Source organism: Heteronotia binoei, chromosome 10 (assembly GCF_032191835.1).
Source record: "Heteronotia binoei isolate CCM8104 ecotype False Entrance Well chromosome 10, APGP_CSIRO_Hbin_v1, whole genome shotgun sequence".
NCBI lineage: Eukaryota > Metazoa > Chordata > Lepidosauria > Squamata > Gekkonidae > Heteronotia > Heteronotia binoei.
Window position 1 is genome coordinate 91,498,546 of NC_083232.1, and position 15,484 is coordinate 91,514,029.

The window sequence follows — 15,484 nt, forward strand, 5'->3', positions numbered from 1 at the left end:
CTGAACTCTCTGGTCACGACCTGAGTTCGATTCCAGAGGAAGCTGGATTCAGGTAGCCAGCCCAAGGTTGACTCAGCCTTCCATCCTTCCGAGGTCGGTAAAATGAGTACCCGGCTTGCTGGGGGGGAAAGTGTAAAAGACTGGGGAAGGCAATGGCAAATCACCCCGTAAAAAGTCTGCCTTGAAAACGTTGCGAAAGCAACATCACCCCAGAGTCGGAAACGACTGGTGTTTGCACAGGGGACCTTTCCTTTCCTATAACAATAGAGTGATTAACAGACCTTCTCACATTTTGATATGTTACTGTTTTATTGCTTTCTTATGCTCATGCCACCCAGATCAATTTGCTCAATTTCTAATTTTACTATTCCGTCCTTGGATCTTAAATTTGTACCATTTTCCATTCTAAACCACAGCCTACCAGCTATATGTAGCTCCGCTCACTGTGCCTGATTCCTCGTCTGATGAAGCGTGCTTGGAGCATATGAAAGCTGACATTCTGAATAAAACTTTGTTGGTCTTTGATCTTTTGCATTTATGACTGCAGTGATCTTTTGCTTATTTACTTCATTCATCACGGAGACACAAGGCAGATATTAATCACCACGTTTCGTTAGTAATCATGTCTTAACAGCACACAGTCAAAGGCTACTCCTTTTTAACTTTATTTCTCACGGGTTTTTTTCTCTCTCTCCCTCCCAAAGAACTATAGCTACAGAGATGAGGAACATCCCCCTTAGTCCTCAAAAAAACCAATTCTGTCAGTAAAACCTCAGGCTGAGAGAGCATGAGAGAGGGTGATTAACATGTGGAATTCACTGCCACAGGAGGTGGTGGCGGCCGCAAGCATAGCCACCTTCAAGAGGGGTTTAGATAAAAATATGGAGCAGAGGTCCATCAGTGGCTATTAGCCACAGTGTGTGTGTATATATAAAATTTTTTGCCACTGTGTGACACAGAGTGTTGGACTGGATGGGCCATTGGCCTGATCCAACATGGCTTCTCTTATGTTCTTATGACATGTCTGACAAAGGGCACTTTCACTCTCAAGAGTTTATTACCCAAAAATCTTATTCGTCTCTGCTACTGGACTCCAATTTAACATTTCTCTTGCAGACCAGCGTGGCTGTCTTCCGAAGGCAAGAGAGCCCAAAGTAACTCAAGAAACTGTGGCCAAACAGTGATCCGAACCCAGATCTTCCTGATCCGAATCCAATACCCTATCTGTTCCATCGCCTTAACGCTTACGCATATAACTAGAATTGCTCAGGAAGGATGGGGCAAATAATATATTCTGTTCTCAACAATGCCTACCATCAACCCAGGAGCTCTGTTGCCCCATGAATCTCACATCTGGATAGAAAAAGGGTATCCAAAAATGCATGTGTAAAATCAACGCTTTCCCCAAATCGCTAAACAAACAGTAGCCTTGAAAACAACGATGAAAACAGCATTTTAAGACGCGGCCCGATTCTGTTACATCTGCAACGCGAGGTTCTTACGTCTGGCGCAATCGATTTACTGTACAAACCGGTCCTCCTTCAAGTAAAAAACAGCTCTTAATTTTTTTTTTTTGCAACACTTCTAATCCAAAATATTCTCAGATCACAATGAATGAGCAAATTCTACAGCACTAACGGATTGTCTAAAATGCTATAACCACAAACAAAATAGGCTACCAGCAGCCACAGAAATGAGACATATCTGGAAGCATCCACTTAGCCTATTTTTTTTTAAAAAAAAAAATATGACAAAAAAAACACCAAACTTGCAAAGGCAACTTTTAGCTTTGAAACTTACTTGAGCAGATGACAAAAAGCAGCACTGTCCAAAGGGATATACCAGATCGGCTGATCAGAAATGCCAGTGAAGCAAACCAATCTATCATAACTTTAAAGAGATCTGCTTTCTTTTCCACGAACCTCACGACAGTCGGGGAAACGACATTGAGGACTTCAAAAGCTTCAGCCAGAGGCCTGGATCTTGAGAGATGTTCCCGAGAACAACGTGAGCTTCAAATGGGCACGTCTACACATTCGCGCACGCATATCTAAATATACAATGTTTGCCCAAGGTTAGGAATGCCACTCTCTCCTCAAGACAAAGTGGAACTACTTCAAGAGAATTTCCACGGCCAGGTAACGCTGCTTTTATGCTGGAGAAGGAGCGCGGGTCTGACTCAAAGTCTGCCAAATGTCAAAAACTTCAAAGCGGAAAGCGGCGGCCATTTTCATCTCATTCAGTCAGAAGGTCACTAGAAGGTCAGCGATTCTTCCGACCGAGCTGATTTAACCAGGGGGTCGTTTCGTAGAAAAAGAGGTGCCGCAGCTCACCAAAAGGTGTACTAAATCGTATCACCTCGGCATCTACCTTCAAATGCTTCTTGAACTATAACTGTCGTCACAGTCCCTTACTCCCATCATACTTTTTCAGTGACTTTCTTCTATGTGGCCACATTGGCATGATGAAGATTTCCATCTCTCCGCTTTATCTGTTTTGGTTATATTGCCATTTTTGGGTGGGGAAAAATATTAGAACGTTTTGTCAAATCTTAAGAGTTCAGCAAAACTCTCACAGGGGGTTTGAACAATGGAGCCCAGAAGCAAGTATTTGGTGGGGGGTAAGAAAGAAGAGCCCCGTAGCGCAGAGTGGTAAAGCTACAGTACTGCAGTCCTAAGCTTTGCTCACAACCTGAGTTCGATCCTGGCGGAAGCTGGGTTCAGGTAGCCGGCTCGAGGTTGACTCAGCCTTCCATCCTTCTGAGGTCGGTCAAATGAGTACCCAGCTTCTGGGGGGGAAAGTGTAGAGGACTGGGGAAGGCAATGGCAAACCACCCCGTAAAAAGTCTGCCGTGAAAACGTTGTGAAAGCAACGTCACCCCAGAGTCGGAAACGACTGGTGCTTGCACAGGGGACTACCTTTAAGAAAGAAAGAGTGCACTAAAATGCAGATGTTTTGAAGCTCCGTTCCTGTGTGCTCCTGCCCAAAATGAGGCCTGGATTCAACACTTTTTAAAACTCAAGACTGAAATGGCAAAACTCACTCGTGACTCTGAATGTGACATGGGCCTCTAGGTAAAGGGGGGCCCAAGCATTCCCCAGTCAACTACTTCTGCGGTCCTTATGGCGCCTACTTCATAAGGACCAACTACTCCCTTGGTACTACGGTTGCCAGATCCTCTCCTGGTCCATGGGTGAAGAAGATGATATTGGATTTATATCCCGCCCTCCACTCCGAAGAGTCTCAGAGCGGCTCACAATCTCCTTGACCTTCCTCCCCCACAACAGACACCCTGTGAGGTAGATGAAGATATTGGATTTATATCCTGCCCTCCACTCCGAAGAGTCTCAGAGCGGCTCACAATCTCCTTTACCTTCCTCCCCCACAACAGACACCCTGTGAGGTAGATGAAGGTATTGGATTTATATCCCACCCTGCACTCCGAAGAGTCTCAGAGCGGCTCACAATCTCCTTGACCTTCCTCCCCCACAACAGACACCCTGTGAGGTAGATGAAGATACTGGATTTATATCCCGCCCTCCACTCCGAAGAGTCTCAGAGCGGCTCACAATCTCCTTGACCTTCCTCCCCCACAACAGACACCCTGTGAGGTAGATGAAGATATTGGATTTATATCCCGCCTTCCACTCCGAAGAGTCTCAGAGCGGCTCACCATCTCCTTTACCTTCCTCCCCCACAACAGACACCCTGTGAGGTAGATGAAGATATTGGATTTATATCCTGCCCTCCACTCCGAAGAGTCTCAGAGCGGCTCACAATCTCCTTTACCTCCCTCCCCCACAACAGACACCCTGTGAGGTAGATGAAGATACTGGATTTATATCCCGCCCTCCACTCCGAAGAGTCTCAGAGCGGCTCACAATCTCCTTTACCTTCCTCCCCCACAACAGACACCCTGTGAGGTGGGTGGGGCTGGAGAGGGCTCTCCCAGTAGCTGCCTTTTCAAGGACAACCTCTGCCAGAGCCATGGCTGACCCAAGGCCATGCTAGTAGGTGCAAGTGGAGGAGTGGGGAATCAAACCCGGTTCTCCCAGATAAGAGTCCGCACACTTAACCACTACACCAAACTGGCTCTCCAGTGGGGAGTAGGTTGCCAGATCCAAGCTGGGAAGATCCTGGTTATTTGGGGGTGGAGCCTGGGAGGACAGAGACCTCAGTGGGGTACACAGCCATGGAGTCCACCCGTCAAAGCATCCCATTCCTCCAGGGAAACTGGTCTCTGTAAGTCTGGAGATGAGCTGTAATTCTAGCGGATCCCCAGGTCCCATCTGGAGGCTGGCATCCCTATTATGAACCCACCCGACTGCTCTGGTCATCTTTAGAGTCCCCTGCTTCAAGTGCCCCCACCCGCTGAGATTAGGCAGATAGCTACCAGGGAGAGGGCCTTCTCCGATGGAGCACCCAAATTGTGGACCTGTCTTCTTTGGTTTGGTGTAGTGGCTAAGTGTGCAGACTCTTATTTGGGAGAACCGGGTTTGATTTCCCACTCCTCCACACGTGCCTGCTGATGTGACCTTAAGTCAGTCACAAGTTCTTGCAGAGCTGTTTCTTTCAGGAGCAGTTTCTGTCAGAGCTCTCTCAGTCCCACCAATCTCACAGGGTGTCTGTTGTGGGGAGAGGAAGGGAAAGGAGCCACTCTGAGACTGCTTTGGCTAGCGAAGGGCAGGGTATGAATCCAATTTCTTCTTCCCACCAACGGGTGAGAACTACTTTTCTTGTTTCATCTGACATTCTGCCTCACTGATTCCTCCTTCCTGCCCAGTGCTTTGATAGATCTTTTTCTGGGTTTGTAAGCATATTTTAGCTTTGGTTTCAATGATAAGAGCCAGTTTGGTGTAGTGGTTAAGGGCAGTAGACTCTAATATGGAGAACCGGGTTTGATTCTCCACTCCTCCACTTGAAGCCAGCTGCGTGATCTCGGGCCAATCACAGTTCTTTCAAAAGCTCTCTCAGCCCCTAGAAACAACACTAAGAGCTAGAACTTGCAGCTGCCAGACAATCTTTGGATCTCTGGCTATTCTACACACAATGCCATACAATGATCGTTGCTGCTGTTTCAATGATCTGTGTGTGTGTTTTAAAAAATTATCTGTTAGCTGCTTTGGTGGCCCTGATGAGGGCAGAACGGTGTGGTATAAATTCTGTAAATAACACACAATAATGTGTAATTTAAACACTATAATGTGTAATTTGCCCTGTGGGAAAGTCACACGATAAATAAGTTACATTAACAAAATTTTTAAAAAATACTGTTGAGAACACCACAGTGACATTTAAACTGGGGCATTTTTTCCCAATCCTGAGTTGAAAAAGGCAGAACGTGAGTTGGACCCCAGTTCTTAGACTAATAAGACAAGAAGGTGCCCAAAAGTTATAATGTGCAGCCATCTGCCCCAGAGAGAAATCCTCCACACCAGTGAACCCCAGACTTCCAGAAAGCATGAAAAAGGCCAAAGTGAGCCAAGAGGAAATTGCCTCTGTGGTGTTCCCAACAGTAGTGTCCTATTTACACCCCACCTTTCTGCTCTCCTCAGGGCCACTGAAGTGGCTACCAGAATATTAAAAATACACTTAATAAAAATAGGTTTATAAATTACCAAAACCAAACAAAAACACTTCATTAAACTGAAGTTAAAATGCATGTATGAAAAACGGGGGGGGGGGGACTGCCAATTAAAACATTGGGGGGGAGTAGAAGGAGAAGAAGAGGAAGAGGAGGAGGAAGAGGGAGAAGAAGGAGAAGAAGAAGAGGAGGGGAAGAGGAAGAGAGAGAAGATGGAGGAGGAAGAGGGAGGAGGAGGAAGACGGAGAGGGAGAAGGAGGAGGAGGGAGGGAGAAGGAGAAGGAGGGAGAAGGAGAAGGAGGAGGAGGAGGGAGAAGGAGAAGGAAGAAGAAGGAGAAGGAGGAAGAGGGAGAAGGAGGAGGAGGGAGAAGGAGGAAGAGGGAGGGAGAAGGAGAAGGAGGGAGAAGAAGGAGGAGGAGGGAGAAGGAGAAGGAAGAAGAAGGAGGAAGAGGGAGAAGGAGGAAGAGGGAGGGAGAAAGAGAAGGAGGGAGGAGAAGGAAGAAGAGGGAGGAGGAGGAAGAAGGAGAAGGATGAAGAGGGAGAAGGAGGAAGAGGGAGAAGGAGGAAGAGGGAGAAGGGTTTTTTGGCCACTGTATGACACAGAGTGTTGGACTGAATGGGCCATTGGTCTGATCCAACATGGCTTCTCTTATGTTCTTATGATCCAAGGCCACACAGCTGACTTCAAGTGGAGGAGTGAGGAATCGAAACCAGTTCTCCAGATGGGAGCCCACCGCTCTCTTACAATACTGATCTTGGAGCAGAGGTCCATCAGTGGCTATTAGCCACAGCTTATTGTTGGAACTCTCTGTCTGGGGCAGTGATGCTCTGTATTCTTGTGCTTGGGGGGGGCACAGTGGGAGGGCTTCTAGCCCCACAGTTGGACCTCTTGATGGCACTTCGGGGGGGGGGGTTTACCACTGTGTGACACAGAGTATTGGACTGAATGGGTCATTGGCAGGGCTTTTTTGGTAGAAAAAGCCCAGCAGGAACTCATTTACATATGAGGCCACACCCCCATGATGCCACCATTGTTTCACAAAGGGCTTTTTTGTAGAAAAAGCCCAGGAGGAATTCATTTGCATATTAGGCCACACCCCTTGACGCCAAGCCAGCCAAAACTGCGTTCCTGTGTGTTCCTGCTCCATAAAAGCCCCGGTCATTGGCCTGACCCAACATGGCTTCTCTTATGTTCACCGATACATTTTTCCTAAAGCTGGCCACAAACAACAAAAAGAACAATACTATATGAACATTTATCACCGTGTTTATTGGGAAAGTTGGTCATTAGGAACTCTTTCTTCCAACAAGAGGAATTTTACACAAAAAATACTCAAAATAATACCTAGACCGTTAACAGCTGGCCTGTTCTCGAGTATCCAAAATGATTGAATAGCTACAAAAGATTTTCTTCATAATAAACGCCCCAGGGGTACTGCACAGCGTCTGAGGAATGGATTACATCATTTTGTAAAAGAAGCGTGGTCAGCTCAGTCTGTTTACGACCAATTTATACCGCGGCAAGTCACATTTGTCCGCCAGACATTACTAAGTACGTGTTGATAAATGCACTTGTTCCTTTTCAGATTTAATGTAAAGCGTTCTACAGATCTCGTGGACAGATACTGAAATAAACCATACTGGAAAGCCACCGATTTCAAGTCATCGCCTGACTCCACGGACAGCTTTCCAGAAACAACGGTCTTACTGGGATGCCATCCTCCAAGGAGATGACCTTCAGCCTGAGACTTCCTCCAACTGAAGAGCCACTTAATTTAGAAGAAATCTCCTGGGACTTATAGAATCATAGAGTTGGAAGGGACCTCCAGGGTCATCCAGTCCAACCCCCTGGACAATGCCAGAAACTCACAAACCCCTCCCCCTAAATTCACAGGATCCTCATTGCTGTCAGGTGGCCATCTAGCCTCTGGCTCAGGGACTGGCAACCCTATTTCTTCACCATCCTGCTTGGTGAAAAACTCAAGAGCAGGGGTGTCAAACATGCAGTCCAGGGGCCGAATCAGGCCCCCGGGGGGCTCCTATCAGGCCCCCCAGCAACTGGCTGTCGTCTGCTTCCTTCTCCCTCTTTCTTGCTTCCTTCTGCATCACAAGCTTGCTTTGCCAGGCTTCCTCAATCGCACAGGAGCTACAGAGCAAAGCCTCTATTTTCTCCATTGGCTGAGGCTCCTCCCTTAGGGAGGAAGGAGGGAGGAAGAGTTTGCTTTGTCAGGCTCTCTCAATTGCACAGTAGAGCTACTGAGCCCAGCTTGTCATCTTTCTATTGGCTGAGGCTCCTTCCCCTCCTGGTTTCCTGGGGAAGGGAGAAAAGAGCCAGAGCTTCCTTTGCCCAGTTCCCTGGATCCCATGGGAGAAATACAATGAAAGCACCTTTAAGTCCCAGTGCTAATGTTTTAAGGGTTTTTAAAAAAATCTTTGTGTTTGTCTGTGTCCTTTATAAAGTTTATATATCTGCTACCTAATCATAAGAAGATGATGAAGAAGAAGATATTGGATTTATATCCCGCCCTCCACTCCGAAGAGTCTCAGAGCGACTCACAATCTCCTTGACCTTCCTCCCCCACAACAGACACCCTGTGAGGTGGGTGGGGCTGGAGAGGGCTCTCACAGCAGCTGCCCTTTCAAGGACAACCTCTGCCAGAGCTATGGCTGACCCAAGACCATTCCAGCAGTTGCAAGTGGAGGAGTAAGGAATCAAACTTGGTTCTCCCAGATAAGAGTTTATGCACTTAACCACCACACCAAACTGGCTCTCCATCATAAAGAGGTACACACACGGCCTGGCCCAACCCGACATGGCCTGACCCGACAAACTCTCATTTATGTCAGATTCGGCCCTCATAACAAATGAGTTTGACACCCCTGCTCTAGAAAACTCACACGTATGGTCACGGATGCCGTTCGGTGCTATTTCACAACACACGGGGCTTTTTCTTTCTGCCGGGGCTCACAGGAGCAGAGCTCCACCTGGGTTAGCCAGGGCTCTGGCTGGCCCAACCTGACCACTCCTAGGCCAGGTGGTGTGGTCTAATACGCAACCAACATCCTGCTGGGCTTTTTCTACACAAAAAAGGGGGTGGGGCTAACCAGATCTTTCTGGTTAGATCTAAGGCTAGCCTGATCGTGTCACATCTCAGAAGCTGAGCAGCATCAGCTTTAGTCAGTCCTTGGATAGGAGACCCCCGAGGAAGGCGAGGGTTCCTCCACAGCAGGGTGTCACGCCCTGGGGTGCTGGCGGGGAACGAGACAGAAGAGTAGAGGGAGAGCAAGTCCCGAATGCAGGGTCTCAAGCCAGTCTGAGGTCAGGGCCAATCAGAACGGAAGCCAGGAAAAAAATTATGTCCACGATCACTAACTGGAAGCTGCATCATTTAAGCCAGCAGTCCTGCAGCCAAGGTTTCAAAGCAAGCCGGGGTGAAGGCAGTTGCAAGGTTAGAGGCTTTGCTCTGCTGCGGCTGTTTCCAATTAGCGAGCAACCAGACTCCTGTTAGAACTCAGAACTCAGAGAATGCCTCGTCCTTGCTTCTTGGCATCCGAGGGCCCAATCCGGGCAAAGTTTTTCTCGCAGACGAGTCATTTGTGGGGGTGAAGGAAGGGAGGGAGGGAGGGAGGGAGGGAGGGAGGAAGGAAGGAAGGAAGGAAGGAAGGAAGGAAGGAAGGAAGGAAGGAAGGAAGGAAGGAAGGGAGGGAGGGAGGGAGGGAGGGAGGGAGGGAAACAGATCGGAGTAGGGAGAGGTGGGAAGAAAGCAACCTTAACTTTAAATGCATTCTCCGAGCCGCTGACTGGCTTGGAAAAGTGATTATAAAGAAAAATGCCTTCTCCAAGCCAGCCAATGGGGTGGTGGGGGCTTCAAGAGCTGCACAATATGTGTGAAAGAGCCACAGTTTGGCCAACCCTGCTCCACAGAGGCAGGCAATGGCAATCCACCTCTGACTGTCTCTTGCCTTGAAAACCCTATGGGGTCACCATAAGCAGCCGCCTTGAGCCTGCTTCGGCAGGGAGGGCGGGATATAAATTAAAAATTATTATTATTATTATAAGTCTGCTGCAACTTGGGAGCACTTTCCACCACCAACAACAACAAAAAGCTACATGTCAGCAATTCGTCTGTAGATCATCATAGTTAGCCTATGAATTTTGTCTATTCTTAGAAACATCGAATTGAAGCGGGATCTACACATCACTGGTTTCTGAATGGTAACTGTAATGCTGTAATCCAGTGGTCCTCAAACTGCGGCCCGCGGGCCAGATGCGGCCCGCTGAGGACGTTTATGCAGCCCGCCGGGTTATGGCAAAATCAGACCAGAAGTGACGTTCGACCTAAACTCGCGTTAGCAACGCACACTTCCGGCACTGGGCTGAGGCGGCGGAGACAGCGTGTGAGGTGATAACGAGGTGAGGTGAGTTCCCAGGCCAGGGTGTGTGGTGTGGGGAAGGGAGAGAGATGCAGAAGACGGAGAACTGACGGCCCGCGGCCTTGTACAGTAACGGCAGTCCGGCCCTCCAACAGTCTGAGGGACAGTGAACTGGCCCCCTATTTAAAAAGTTTGAGGACCCCTGCTGTAATCATTCACATAAGAACATAAGAGAAGCCATGTTGGATCAGGCCAATGGCCCATCCAGCCCAACACTCTGTGTCACACAGTGACAAAAATTTTATATATATATACACACACACACACACACACACACATACATACACTGTGGCTAATAGCCACTGATGGACCTCTGCTCCATATTTTTATCTAAACCTCTCTTGAAGGTGGCTATGCTTGTGGCCGCCACCACCTCCTGTGGCAGTGAATTCCACATGTTAATCACCCTTTGCGTGAAGAAGTACTTCCTTTTATCCGTTTTAACCTGTCTGCTCAGCAATTTCATCGAATGCCCACGAGTTCTTGTATTGTGAGAAAGGGAGAAAAGTACTTCTTTCTCTACTTTCTCCATCCCATGCATTATCTTGTAAACCTCTATCATGTCACCCCGCAGTCGATGTTTCTCCAAGCTAAAGAGTCCCAAGCGTTTCAACCTTTCTTCATAGGGAAATTGTTCCAGCCCTTTAATCATTCTAGTTGCCCTTTTCTGGACTTTCTCCACCTTTTCTGGACTTTCACCTTTTGGACAGACGCATCCACACGGGAGAAATCGATCTGTGAATGATCAGGACAGCTCAAGGGGGAGGGTCACGTGCAACAACATACAAATCCATCTTTAGCCATCGATCCCACTCACTGAACAAAGATCTGCACCAAACAACTGAATTTAGCTTACAACTCATGCCGTATTCCGTTCAGGACTCGACCCGCAGAACTAGGTCTTCGCTACTATACCGTAGGCCAGTGTTGCCCACCCGGTGGGCCAGGCACTCTGGGGCGCAGAGTTATTGCTGAGGGTCCACAAATCCGTACACACAACCAAGCACCGTCATTTGGATCTTTCAAGTTATCAAGCATTTTCTTAATCCACTGATAACTCACAGCCACGGCCATACCCAGGATTTCATGTTTGGTGTGGCCTGCAGCAGGATGTGTTGTTTGGGGGGGACTGGGGGCTCTTGGCACTGTAAGCTGCCTTGAGTTATACAAGCCAGCCCCCCCCTTTGCCTGAGCAGTCACAGCAGCTCTGCTCCCCCACCCCTTTCTTATGTGCCCCTCTCCCAGAGAGACAGCGACTCTTGGTGGTTCCCCCCCCCCCCCCGCACTTTGCTCTGCACACTGTGTTAGGGGAGGGGAGAGAAAAAAGCAAAAAGACCAGCAGCAATGCTGCTACTTGTTCAGAGTGGTGGTGAGCAAAGGGGACACATTGGGGGTCTTCCAGCGGAGGGGCTATACAGCTGGAGGGGGGGGGGGGTTGATAGGATGGGCCTGCCCCCCCCAGGCCCCACTGTAGCTACAGGCCTGCTCACAGCCCAACTACTCTCATGTGGCGAGGTCCACAATTTTTTTTGATGTGAATAGCTGTCCTCGTATTTTAAAAGGTTTCAAACTGCGGCCTTAGAGTACTCTTTTTCCCCCCCTGCCGTTTTTAACATGTTTGATACTGAACATAGGAGCCTTGTGGTGCAGAGTGGTAAAGCTGCAGTACTGCAGTTGGAGCTCTCTGCTCACGACTTGAGTTCGATCCCAGCGGAAGCTGGTTCAGGTAGCTGGCTCCAGGTTGACTCAGCCTTCCATCCTTCTAAGGTCGGTCAAATGAGTCCCCAGCTTGCTGGGGGGAAAGCATAGATGACTGGGGAAGGCAACGGCAAACCACCCGGTAAAAAGTCTGCCGTGAAAACATTGTGAAAGCAACGTCACCCCAGAGTCGTAAACAACTGGTGCTTGCACAGGGGACTACCTTTACCTTTACCTTTGTAATGAACATAGGAGCCCCATGGCGCAGAGTGGTAAAGCTGCAGTACCGCAGTTTGAGCTCTCTGCTCACGACCTGAGTTTGATCCTGGCAGAAGCTGGGTTCAGGTAGCTGGCTCAAGGTTGACTCAGCCTTCCATCCTTCTGAGGTTGGTAAAATGAGTACCCAGCTTGCTGCGGGGGAAAGTGTAGATGACTGGGAAAGGCAATGGCAAACCACCCTGGAAAAAGGTCTGCCGTGAAAATGTTGTGAAAGCGACATCACTCCAGAGTCAGAAACAACCGGTGCTTGCACAGAAGACTACCTTTACCTTTTTACACTGAACATCCAATTCCTATAATGGGCAGTCCTGAATGTCCAGAACAAAGATTTTAACTACATCGTTTAAAGACCGCTGCCTTCCGGACCGCTTCACAGACCAGGCGTTTACCTGGTCGCAACAACTCAGGTGCTCGTCAAATAATGGCTCGTTTGGCTTTGGCTCCGAGTACAAAGCAAATGAACTTCATTGAAACGCAGCTGGTTGGATTAGCCCCGAGTACACTTACCGGGGCTTGCCGTGAGAGTAACAAGGTCTGCGCTGCTCATTAGCTATTGTTATGGTCTTGTTTAAATTGCACGCTGTTTTGGTTACGGCCTCTGGCTAAGGCAAATACAGCTGAACTTCACTAACTTGCTTAAATCAGCCAGACTCTTTCTGCGGGTGGAAAGTCACCGATGAAGCAAAATCCTTTACAATGGAGCAAAATCCTTCCTGTGCTAAGTAATAACGGGGGACCAAGATACGACCTTTTCTAAAAAATAGAGGTGCTGGTACTCTGAAGTCAAGGGGTTTTTTTGTAACAGGAGTTGCTTTGCATATTAGGCCACACACCCCTGACGTAGCCCATCCTCCAAGAGCTTACAGTAGGCCCTTAATGCCAGCTTGCATGGAGGTAGATTGTCATTACACACTGCAGAAGAAAATGCACTCGGCGCATGCTCAAGGACATGCTTCACGTGCCCAAGGTGGATTGGCTTTGGATTTTCAAGGGCCACCAGGCAACGCGAGCAAAAAGGCCCTCTTATTTGCCTTGCTGCTAGGATGGAAAGTGGATACACAAATGCTGAAGAGCCGGCATTTCTTGAACATACAGAAGTGTGTCCTAGGCTTATTTTGCAGCAGGAGCTCCTTTGCATATCAGGCCACACATCCCTGATGTATCCAATCCTCCAAAAGCTTACAGAAAGCCCTAGGATAAGAGCCCCGTAAGCTCTTGGAGGATTGGCTCCATTGGGAGGGTGTGGCCTAATATGCAAAGGAGTTCCTGCTACAAAAAAAGAAGCAGCCCTGGGCATGTTCCTCTTCCCTTGTCCTTTTACCAGTTTTTGGGTTCCCCGAAATGATCAAAATCAGGTCTAAGTGCAATGCTTTCAAGGTACTTTAATCAGGGCTTTCTGATAGAAAAAGCCCAGCAGGAACTCATTTGCATATAAGGCCACACCCTGTGATGTCACCATTGTTTCACACAGGGCTTTTTGTGTAGAAAAAGCCCAAGAGGGACTTATTTGCATATCAGGCCACACCCCCTGACACCCAGCCATTCGGAACCTGTGCGTTCCTGTGTGTGTCTGTTCAAAAAAAGCCATGACTTCAATAATTCTTTGCAAGTGGGTTTTGCCATTCCGCACAGTGAAATTCAGTTGCAAACATGGGTTGGTGCGTTATTTAGCACTTGTGGAAGTGCTTTTTAGTGTTCTCGGGGGCACGGTTTTCTCGGACATGAAGGCCAGCTAGAGGAGGCCAGCCTTGGTTTATAGTGGGCGTGCTTAACAGGCCTGGGGGTCTCAGAAAGTACCTGCCAGCCATGGAACTGAGCCTTGGCATTGAAAGCAGGACCCAAGGATAAGGCTGAAAATCCTAGGCCAGGGGTGTCAAAGATGAGGCCTGGGGGCCAAAGAAGGCCCCGGAGGGCTCCTATCAGGCCCCCGAGCAACTGGCTGTCATCTGCTTCCTTCTCCCTCTCTTGCTTCCTTTTGCATCACTGCTTGCTTTTTCATGCTTGCTCAATCACACAGGAGCTACAGAGCAAAGGTCCTCCCTTGGGGAGAAAGTGGGGGAAGGAGAGCTGGCTTTGCCCGGCTCTCTCAATCACACAGCAGAGCTACTGAGCCAAGCCTCTCTTCCTTCTGTTGGCTGAGGCTCAGCAAGCCAGTGAGGTGGATTAGGCTGAGCGTGTGTGTTTGTTTGTGTCTTTTATAAAGTTTACATCTCCCTGATCTGGCACTACATTTTATGACACATACGGCCGGCCCGACAAGGTCAAGATCCGGGCCCTCGTAGCAAATGAGTTCAACACCCCTATCCTAGGCTGAGTTCTGACGAAGGCTGCTTGTGTTTCAGTGTTGGCTGGTCTGCACCTGAGTGAGCGTCACCATGCATTTGTCCCTAGTCTCACTGCAAAGACTGTCACTTAAGCAACAGCACAGCACTTGGAACAGCACTTACCAATGGATAGTTGACTGGCAGGAAGCAGGGCGTCACCACCTGAGAGAACAAAAAGGGAACAGTTCAATACACCTTCCCTTTGCACGTTTTGCTCCACTAGCCTCAAAGGAGCCTCTCGAGCAGTGCAATCAGAAACTCAAGGATGTAAAATGCATTATGTAGTGCGGTGGTCCCCAACCCTTTTGGCCACAGAGACTGGCCCCAGGGCCGACCCGCCCAATGCAGCCCCAGGGCTGGCAGGGTAAAGGCACCAAATTCAGCCTCCCCCTGCCTCCTCCTCCCCAGCCCCCATGGTGCCTCCTCCTCACCAGCCCCCCCCCCTGCCTGCGGCACCTCCTACTCCTTCCGTTTCCACAAGTTTAAGGTCGGGGAAGAAGAATTGCAGATTTATAAACCGCCCTTCTCTCTGAATCAGAGACTCAGAGCGCCTCACAATCGCCTTTATCTTCTCCCCACACAACAGACACCCTGTTCCCCACTCCTCCACTTGCAGCTGCTGGAATGGCCTTGGGTCAGCCACAGCTCTTGCAGAGCTGTCCTTGAAAGGGCAGCTTCTGGGAGAGCTCTCTCAGTCCCATCCATCTCACAGGGTCCCTGTTGTGGGGGGAGGAAGGAGATTGTGACCCACTCTGAGATTCAGGGGGGAGGGGGAGGTATAAATCCACCCTGTGAGGTGGGTGGGGCTGGAGAGGGCTCTCCCAGCAGCTGCCCTTTCAAGGACAAGCTCTGCCAGAGCTATGGCTGACCCAAGGCCATTCCAGCAGGTGCAAATAGAGGAGTGGGGAATCAAACCCGGTTCTCCCAAATAAGAGTCCATGCACTTAACCACTACACCAGATTGGCTCTCAGGGGCCAAGAAGCGCCTCCCGCCTCTTTAAAGGCCAACCACACACACACCCGCCTATCAGCTGATAGGCGGAGGAAACTGCAGCAGCAGCGTGAGCAACCCACTGAAAAAGTCGCACTGCTCTTGCCTCCTCCCCACTTCCTTTCTGGGAGTGGGGAGGAGGCAAGGGCAGCGTGGCTTTTTCAGCGAGTCACT

The 15,484-nt window shown here is 49.1% G+C and overlaps 1 protein-coding gene across 1 annotated transcript in view; it reads right to left on the bottom strand.

The window, feature by feature from the left end:
* TNS3 (tensin 3) overlaps positions 1-15,484 on the bottom strand; it is a 298,608-nt gene that overhangs the window by 213,787 nt on the left and 69,337 nt on the right. The window contains exon 4 of the mRNA XM_060247769.1: positions 14,443-14,481. The gene's annotated coding sequence lies outside the window, so the exon portion shown is untranslated. The remainder of the gene's footprint in view (positions 1-14,442; positions 14,482-15,484) is intronic.